Genomic DNA, 9,397 nt, shown 5'->3' on the forward strand with positions numbered 1-9,397 from the left:
CAACTTGCTCCGAGTGTGCACCAAAAGTCACACTCGGGGACTTAGCTGCGACCCAGAGTCGCCTAAGTAAACAACTTGCTCCGAGTGTGCACCAAAAGTCACACTCGGGGACTTAGCTGCGACCCAGAGTCGCCTAAGTAAACAACTTGCTCCGAGTGTGCACCAAAAGTCACACTCGAAGACTTAGCTGCAACACACAGTCACCTAAGTAAACAACTTGCTCCGAGTGTGCACCAAAAGTCACACTCGGGGACTTAGCTGCGACCCAGAGTCGCCTAAGTAAACAACTTGCTCCGAGTGTGCACCAAAAGTCACACTCGGGGCCTTAGCTGTGACCCAGAGTTGCCTAAGTAAACAACTTGCTCCAAGTGTGCACCAAAAGTCACACTCGAGGACTTAGCTGTGACCCAGAGTCGCCTAAGTAAACAACTTGCTTCGAGTGTGCACCAAAAGTCACACTTGGGGACTTAGCTGCGACCCAAAGTCGCCTAAGTAAACAACTTGCTCCGAGTGTGCATTTAAAGTCACACTCGGGGACTTAGCTACGACCCAGCGTCACCTAAGCAAACAACTTGCTCCCAGTGTACATTTCAAGTCACACTCGAGGACTTAGCTGCGAACCAGAGTTGCCTAAGTAAAGAGCTTCCTCCGAGTGGGCACACAAGTTACACTCGGAGGCTTAGCTGAGTCGCCTAAACAAAAACCACGAGCCAAAATCGTGTCAAAAAATAACTCATCGAAAGAACAGCAAAAGATCCGGTTCGAATTCAAATTGAGTTCAACGATCAGTCGGCTCGGTGTGAATCAAGTTTATCCACACCGAGCCATGAATGTACCGGCCAACAGCAGTGGCCAAAGTTTAATACAAACTCCACTCGGCATACCGAGGTAAATGCGCGTTCAGCATAAAGTCAATCAAGCATCGCCGGGGCTGGCAGGCTCCACGAAGGTGTCGAGGTCGATTCCATCTGCAATCCGAGTGGCCGTGTCGAGGAAGGTCTCCATGAAGTCTTCAAATCGAAGCTTCTTGGTGTTGGCGATCTGCAACGTCTTCAGCTTGACTTCAGCTTGTCTTCACGGGCTTCCTTACAATGCACTCGGACCAGAGACAGCGCCACGTCCGCGCCACACCGAGCGGCAGACTTCTTCCATGCCTGCACTCTGCTTGGAACATCCTCCAGTCGAGTCATCAACCCCTCTATCTCATTCCGGGAGTCATCTTCAGGCCACAACTCTTTGTCAATTCGGCCGACAACTTCTCTCAGGCGACCAACGAAAGGACCCACCTTGTTAAAGCGGGAATTCAGTCGAAATATGTCCCGGTTAGCTTCATCACCGAGTGGAACATTCGGTTGCCCAAGCGTCGGTTCAATTTCGGCGGTCTCGGCTTCAACGTCCCGACAGAAATCTGCAAAGAAAAGACAGGGAGAAAATAAGCGCGGACTGAACTCCAAAGTCAAAGAGCACTCGGCAAGCAACTTACCACCAAGCAGTGCGACCATCTTCTTTGCCCAGTCGCCGACGTATTTCTCCTACGCTTTGCACCGAGCGTTCATTGACTTCAGCTAGCCCACCCATTTAGATCTCTCCTTCTTCATATTTTCTAACTCGGCTAACAGTGCCTTGTTAGTCTCCCGAGATTCCTCCAAAGATATTTCTCGTTCAGCGAGAGCCTTCTTCATGCCAACCATATCATTCGCAGCTACCTCCAAGTCGGCAGCAAGTTGAGTCTTCTCAGCCATCAGAGCAGTATAGGCCGATCCCACTTCACAAGTCTTCTGTCAAAGAGACACAAAGGGAGGATCAGCCAGATTCAACAAGGAAAAAGTCTCGACAGATATGACGAAACAATCAAAACTCAAGATTCTTCAGACCCCTGCAGATGCAAGCAATCGACATCGGTCTTGGGGACTACACCCAGTGGGTTCACTGAGAGTGACCCCACTGGTATGAAGCTCGAATAGGCCGGTCCCATTGAGCTCCATAGCAAAACCAACAACACTATGAGACTACTATTACTCGACCCGAGTAACACTACTCTCGGGGACTACACCCAGTGGGTGCACTCGGCGTGCCCCCACTGGTACCATTCAGGCAGATCAGCTCTGATCCGTAGAGATTATGGAAAATACATCTAAAGACAACTGCCGGTGCAAACACTCGGCAGAAGTCTCGGGGACTACACCCAGTGGGTTCACTCGGAGTGAACCCACTCGAAAATTAACCTACTGTATCCGAGTATCTCGCCAAAACCCCCAGTGGGCACCAAGAGGAATGTAAACACTTACTAGCGCACTTACTCGGATATCATCCCAAAGCTCCAAGCTCTTCTTGTACACCATATGCTCCCTTGGCTTCGCCCACCATCAGCTCCACTTGTACCATGGCGTCCTTGGCGACTCCTACTTGATCTTCTGGGAGGCGTCGGGCATCATAGTGAACATTCGACGGACCCGGCGTGGCAGAAGGCGCCCTAGGCATCCCGAGCTCCCCGGGCATCCCGAGCTCCGCTCCAGTCGGTTCCGCCGTGAAGGCCACCGTCTCAGTCGGCGGCACGCTCATGGCGGGGCTGGCAGCAGGTTGGATAACCCCAGGGACAGGCGCCAAAGCTGGTTCCGACCCCCTTTGGTCGTCGTCGTCCAGATGGATCACCTCCGAAGGAAGCCCGACTGAACAAATTAAAAATACAGAAAAAGATCAAGATCAAAGACAACACTCGCGAAACAGTAATACAACTCTCGGAGTCGTGACAACGTACCTTGCTGGGACGTGGCGGCGTCATCAGTGTCCATGGGATCGTCACCCTGAAGCGGCAGAGAGGTGGCGGAGGTAACAGCTCTGTTGAGTGAAATCCATTCGACGGGTAAACATGAATTCCCAAAAAGAAGAGTCCAATCGGATACTGAAGGAAGATGGAAGAGCAAAGATACTTACGCTGAGGCGACCGGAACAGCGATCCTCATCTGGGCCAAAGCTTTCTGAGGTTTAGACCCGCTGGGTTTAGCCACCTTGGAGGGCTGATCCACGGGCTCGGCAGAAGAACCCCTGGTTCTCTTCACACTCCGAGCACTCAGGGCCACGGGAGGAGCCGGCGGAACAACGGAGTCATGACGGCGCTTGGTTCGGCGTTCTGGTAGTGAGGGTGACGAGCTCTACTCTTCACTCTCCTCCTCCTCCTCTTCTGTTTCCTCCTCCGTCTCCCTACTGTCAGAGACGTACACGACACTACCCGCGCTACCCTCCATGCTGCCTTCTTCTTCCTCGACCGGATCCCCATTTGAGACTGCAGAATGCCAGTTCGTCCACTCCTGCACAAAACACAGTCGGCAACGTCGGTCGACGAGACAAGAAAAGCAATAAAACTGAGAAGGTTAAAAGCACTCGACAACATGTACTCACCTCATTCGGAGGAGGATTTTGGGCGCGGAAGGCCTTCACCCGCCGAGCTCCCACGGGGTTATCACATGTGCCCGTGATGCTGCCGACCCACGCACCCACGGTCTCCTCGCTCACGTCTTCAGGATGGGACCGAGTGGTATCCGAAGGCCCTGTGTAATGCCACATTGCGTGGTCTCGGGCCTGGAGTGGCTGGATGCGTCGACCCAGAAAAGTCTCCAACAGATCCATGCCGGTGACACCGTTCTAGACGACGGTTATCAGCGCGTCGATCAAAGGCTGGATCTGGGCTTTTTCTCCCTTAGAGAGCGCTAGCTTCCTGGGAGGGCCCGGACAGTCTAAACTAAAGGGTGGTAACCCACTCGGAGCATTCGGGCAGGCAATGTCCTGGCAATAGAACCAGGACGATTGCCAGTTCCTAACTGACTCGGATAGCTGAAGGGAGGGATAACTACTTTTCGTTTTCTTCTGAAATCCTAAACCCCCGCAGAGCTGGAGGATGTGTGTCTTATCATCAGATTGGCTAAGCTTCTTAACCGTTTGAGATCTAGCAGAGAAAACATATTTGAAGAGCCCCCAGTGGGGAGGACATCCTATGAAACACTCATAGAGGTGATGAATGCGAAAAGATGAGCTATCGCATTCGGCGGAAAGTGATGGAGCTGCGCCCCAAAGTAGTTCATAATACCTCGGAAGAAAGGATGGGGAGGCAGGGAGAAACCTCTGGCCACGTGGCTGAGTAGCAGGACGCGCTCCCCGTCCCTCGGCGCCGGCTCCATCTCGCCTTCCGGCAGCATCCAAGACTTATCGACGACCATGCCATGCTCCACCAACTCCAGCACGTCGGTCTCCCTCACCGTGGAGGGGAGGAAGTCGCCCTGGATCCAGCCCGCCGGCAACGCCCGCTTCCACCGCTGAGTGGAGGCTGCCCCCTTCTTCTTCTTCTTCGCCTCAAGCTTGCTGGTCTGCCCCTTCGTCATGGCGAGGGCGATGGATCTGTAGAGGAGGAGGGGAAGGAGGTGGCTAGAGGTGTGCAGGGAGTTGTGGGGAGGCGAGATCAATGGGAGGAAGACGAGCAGCGCAACAGGAAGGTCCGCCAGCAAGGCTTTAAAAGGCCTCCGACTGAGTCACCTACAGGTGGGCCCAAGATCTTATCCTCCCAACCGGCTGCTGCAAGATTATTGGAGAAGATCGCGGCGCGGTAATCGAGGAGGCGAAATCTACTCGATGGCGATGACGTCATCCCTGTTGAGCGCGCGGCAACCGAAATTTGAGAATCCCGGAAAATCCGGCGTTGTAGTATGACCGGTCTTGTCGAAAGATTCCGCGGAAGCAATCGGTCCCTCACGGTTCGTTTCATTTGCATATTCACTCGGATCGCTAGCCGCAAAGATAAAATGGATAGAGGAAGACAACGCTAAGATCACTTCAATACCAGTCGGCTGCAAACTCTGGACATCACTTCATCGTTCCAACCCGATCCATTCGGGGACTAATGATGGGGTTATAGTCCCAGGGTAGGGTCATAGGGGACAAGGCCCTTAGACAGTTCCGACTGAACTAAGGACGCCCCCATCATCCAGTCGGCAACGGTCCACTCGGAGCATATCTAACGTGCCGACTGGAATCCACTCTGTACATCGTAACCTCCCAGGAGGGTAACGGTCATACGTTTTCATACACCATAACTAGCATTTAAGGCTTACGTTACCAGTAAAGCCAACATTTATTCACCACTACTCCACCCCTGTCCACCGGACCATTATGAAGGGCAGTGCACTCTATATAAGCCGCCCTTCACCACTGGTACAGGGGTTGGCACTTGATGTAATCCCTTAATACACTCGACACAAAGCTCCCAAGAGCACTGAGACGTAGGGCTTTTACCTCCACCGTAGAGGGGCCTGAACTCATACATCCTCGCCGTAGCTAAGGCTCTGCCCATATAATTTCATACCCCGTACTTGTACTGTCAGACTTATACCCACGACAAGGATCGACTTTAATTAGGTCCTCATGCTCATGAGTCGTTCTTTCACTTTTATTCAGGATGCGTGTGACAAAGGATGCTCCCTCATCCTTGCGGGTAAAGGGGGCTTTTCATATTCAACTACAGGCATGACAGGGTCAACAACATTAATATCAACATGCAATTCCTTAAAAGGTTTATGGTGTTGATCCTCCTTCTTCTCAGAAGAGTCAATATGAGAGGCAAAGTCTTTTCGAAAATCAATTAGAAGCTGGGAATCAAATCCACTCTTAGCGCAAAAGATATTGAAGTAATCAGTTTTCACATAGCTCTAAATGTAATCACGCTCATAATTTATAACGGATTCAATACCTTTATCAATCTCCCAGTCTTCGGTGTTCTTCTGGATCCTTTCAATAAGATCCCACTTAGCTTCAGTGCTTTTGTTGGAGAATGCCCCGCTAGAGGAAGCATCAAGCATCTCTTTATCTTGATGAGAAAGCCTTGCATAAATTTTTGTAAGAATAATTTCTTTGGAGCGCTCATGATTCGGACATTTGAGCATTAAGGACTTCAATCTCCCCCAAGCTTGAGCGATGCTTTCTCCGCCACGAGACCAAAAGTTATAAATAGAATTCCTATCTTGATGTATTTCATTAGAGGATAAAACTTTGCATAAAAAGAGGCATAAGATCTTGCCAATTTAGTAAATGAGAGTCATCAAGAAGCCTATACCAATCCGGAGCCTTATCTTTTAATGATAGAGAGAATAGATTTCTCATAACAAAATCCATCGATATAACTGCAAGCTTAAATAAGGAGCACAGTTGTGAAAGATATATCAAGTTACACCTGGATGTCTATCTCCTGCATATCGATTAGCCAAAACACAATCAATAATACCAGTTGGTATTTTCAAAAGGCACAATTTCAGTAGGTGGGGGAGGCTTATCCACCACAATAGCGTTGGGGTGGTTCCCCACAAGCAACAAACCAAGAGCAGAGTTGTCCATAGGGACAAAAAGTAAAACAAAAACAACACGTACAACGCAAAGGTTTCCTTACCAAATTCACTTACCATTAGCGCTACACTCCCCGGCAACGGCGCCATAAAATGGTCTTGATGACCCACAAGTGTAGGGGATCTATTGTAGCCTTTTCGATAAATAAGAGTGTCGAACCCAATGAGGAGCAGAAGGTATTGACAAGTGACCTTGAGCAAGGAATAACTGCAAGTACTGAAAGGTAAATTTTTATGGGTTTTCTAGTATAAGCAACAAGGAAATAAATGCAAGTAAAGTAAATCATGCCAAGGAGCAGCAAGTGGCCTAATCCTTTTAAACACAAAGGATAAGCTGAGGGACTAAACTTATAAAGACTAAGGCGTTCCTAAGGACACATGGGAGAAATAGGCAAGTGCTTTCACCATACTCTGTCTAGTACTATGTTTTGTATTGATAAGTGTTATGTGGGTGGATATTAACTAGTGCATCGTCTAAGCTAAGACAAATACACTCTTATGATTAATCCCTCTTGCAAGCATCTGCAAATACAAGAGAGAAATTAAGGCAAATTCTAACCATAGCAATAAGCTTTAGGATCCAATATTCCCGCATGCAAAAGTATGCAAACTGGGGTTCAGGTTTCTGTCACTCCAGCAACCCACCATAAGCATTATTTATACACGATGCATTCCCCTAGGTCCTTAAAAAGGCGAAGTGTTATGTAGTAGACGTTCACATAACATCACTAGAAGAATAACACCATAACTTAAATATCAATCAACACATATTACTTCAACATCATATGACTACTAGCATCTAGAATTTTCCCATGTCCTCAAGAACTAATGGAACTACTCACAAGACATAAAAGAGATCATGATCAGAGGTGATGAAAATATGATTAACAATCTGGTCATAACAATACTTCTCCAACAAAACTCAATAGCATTCACCATAAAAGAGTAATCAATACCGGTAGAGTAGAGGGGATGAATAGTGCAAGGTACAACTCCGATTGCAATGGTGAAGTAGATGGGATGAAGGTGGAGATGGTGCTGGTGTTGGTGACGATGGTGATGATGATCTTGATGGGATGAAGGTGACGATGGTGATGGTGATCGCGAAAACTCTTGTGTCCCCGGAACTTTTAGGTCAAGAGGAACATATAGTCCAAGGAGAGAACCGGAAGAGGGGCCCATCACCGAGGCGGCTTCCTGGCGCGGCCTAGGGGGGCGCGCTAGCAGATCGCCTAGGTGACCTGTGGCCCCCCTCCGGCCCTTCTTTGGCCTATCTTCGGGACCTGTTCGGAAACTTCTTCCCTCAAAATTTCAGCACAGTTAGAGATGTTCTGATATTGCAACTCTTCGTGCTATTTTCTTCGCTGAATCCTGGATCTGCTGTTTCGGCACCGGAAAGTTGTAAACTGTGTAAAATAAGCCAAAACACTATAAGTACACCATCATAAAGTGAAATATATCAATGAATAGAGATAAATTGTGATATAGAATAGTGATGCATTTTGGATGTATCACTCCTTTGTTCCGAAGAACGGAGTCTTAGTCATCTTGCCCATGAGGCACGGTTCACACGTGTCAAATGATTCAAAATCAAGAGACTCCAAAAGTCCATCTGCATGGAGTTTCTCTATGCGTTTGCCACACATATGACCAAGGCGGGAGTGCCACAAGTATGTGGGACTATCATTATCAACCTTACATCTTTTGGTACTCGCACTATGAACATCTGTAACATCACGTTCGAGATTCATCAAGAATAAACCATTGACCAGCGGGGCATGACCATAAAACATATCACTCATATAAATAGAACAACCATTATTCTCAGATTTAAATGAGTAGCCATCTCACAGTAAACGAGATCCACATACAATGTTCATTCTCAAAGCTGGTACTAAATAACAATTATTGAGGTTTAAAACTAATCCCGAAGGTATATGAAGAGGTAGCGTGCCGACGATGATCACATCGACCTTGGAACCATTCTCGACGCGCATCGTCACCTCGTCCTTTGCTAGTCTCCGCTTATTCCGTCGTTCCTGTTTTGAGTTGCAAATGTGAGCAACAACACCGGTATCAAATACCGAGGAGCTACTACGAGCGCTTGTAAGGTACAAATCATAACATGTATATCATATATACCTTTGACGTTGCTGGCCTTCTTATCCGCTAAGTACTTGGGGCAGTTTCGCTTCCAGTGACCGCTTCCCTTGCAGTATTAGCACTCAGTCTCAGGCTTGGGTCCATTCTTGCGCTTCTTCCCGACAACTGGTTTACCGGGTGCGACAACTACTTTGCCATCCTTCTTGAAGTTCTTTTTACCCTTGCCTTTCTTGAAACTGGTGGTCTTATTCACCATCAACACTTGATGTTACTTCTTTATTTCCACCTCAGCTGATCTCAGCATTGAATATAACTCGGGAATGGTCTTTTCCATCCCTTTCTTGTTATAATTCATCACGAAGTTTTTGTAGCTAGGTGGAAGTGACTGGAGGATTCTGTCAATAACCGCGTCATCCGGAAGATTAACTTCGAGCTGAGACAGACGGCTGTGCAACCCAGACATTCTAAGTATGTGCTCACTGACATAACTATTTTCCTCCATCTTACAACTGAAGAACTTGTCGGAGACCTCATAACTCTCGACCCGGGCATGAGCTTGGAAAACCAGTTTCAACTTCTCGAACATCTCATATGCTCCATGATGCTCAAAACGCTTTTGGAGCCCCGGTTCTAAACTGTAAAGCATGTCGCACTGAACCATAGAGTAGTCATCACTTTGCGACTGTGAGGTGTTCAGAACGTCCTGGGCTACCGCGGGAATGGGAGGGTCACCTAGCAGTGCATCAAGGACATATGCCTTCTTGGAAGCCATGAGGATGAGCTTTAAATTACGAGCCCAGTCTGCATAGTTGCTACCATCATCTTTCAGCTTGGTTTTCTCTAGGAACGTGTTGAAATAGAGGTTGACATGAGCATTGGCCATTTGATCTACAATATTGTAAAGACAT

This window comes from Hordeum vulgare, chromosome 5H (assembly GCF_904849725.1).
Source record: "Hordeum vulgare subsp. vulgare chromosome 5H, MorexV3_pseudomolecules_assembly, whole genome shotgun sequence".
Classification (NCBI taxonomy): Eukaryota; Viridiplantae; Streptophyta; class Magnoliopsida; order Poales; family Poaceae; genus Hordeum; species Hordeum vulgare.